Genomic DNA, 1,261 nt, shown 5'->3' on the forward strand with positions numbered 1-1,261 from the left:
GATGCAGGACAACCACCTAGTAATGCATTACAGTAGTCCAGTCTGGAGGTCAGGAATGCATGAACTAGTTTTTCTGCATCAGATACAGATAAAATGTTCCTAAGCTTGGCAATATTTCTAAGATGGAAGAAGGCTGTTTTTGTGATATTGGAAATATGATTTTAAAAGGATGAGTTGCTGTCTAATATTACACCCAGGTCTTTCACTGTTGAGCTAGTAGTAACAGTACATCCTTCTAAAAGCAAGCTGAATTGTGAGAGCTTCTGTGTATTGGTTTTTGGACCAATAAGTAATATCTCTGTCTTATCAGAATTTAATAATAGGAACTTATCGGTCATCCAATCTTTATTATCTTTAACACACTCAGTTAATCTAGACAATTTACATAATTCATCTGGTTTTGATGAGATATATAACTGGGTATCATCAGCATAACAATGGAAACTAATCCCATGCCTTCTAATGATGTTACCCAAGGGAAGCATGTATACTGAAAAAAGCAGAGGTCCTAAAACTGACCCTTGTGGGACCCCGTATTTCACTGGCACTACACTGGACAGTTCTCCATTTAAATCTACAAAAAGGTATCGATCAGACAGGTAGGATCTAAACCATTTTAATGCCTGTCCCTGAATACCTGTGTGATTTTGTAAGCAATCTATGAGAATAAACTATAGACTATAAACACTAAAACTATATATATATATATATGTAAAACTATAAAACTGTATATCTTAAGAATTTCAGGATTATGAAACCCTAAAGGATCCTTTCACAATACGAGTCCTGAGCTCCATGAGATCCCTGAAGAACGGTGATGTTTTACTAATCCCTCATTGTGGTCATCTTGAATTGATCCTGCCCCAGAGCAGGTTAGCTGTGTACAGTATGTTGCCATGGCGATCTACCCAGCTTAAAATCTGTGAGAGTGTAACTTTGGGTTATGAGTTTAACTCTGAAATCCTGCTTTGTGGTACATCCTATGATTATTTAAAGGGAGTAGTGTGAGTACAAACAGCTGAGTGTCATTAGTAATCTGGTGACTGTGAACAGCTTGACTGGAGGTCATGTGATGAAGTTGCAGGCTGAGGATCATGGGAGTTGTATATAAATCAGTGTTGTGACAGTGAAGGTGGGTTTCATTCACAGAGGTTTTGTTCCATTTGAAGAACTACAGCTTTTTTGTCCTCTGAATATTTTCCCACAGTAGCTTCTGTTAGAAAAGTGTCTACATTTACACGAGTCCTTCACCACCAGGGTG

Source organism: Hemibagrus wyckioides, linkage group LG19 (assembly GCF_019097595.1).
Source record: "Hemibagrus wyckioides isolate EC202008001 linkage group LG19, SWU_Hwy_1.0, whole genome shotgun sequence".
Lineage (NCBI taxonomy): Eukaryota > Metazoa > Chordata > Actinopteri > Siluriformes > Bagridae > Hemibagrus > Hemibagrus wyckioides.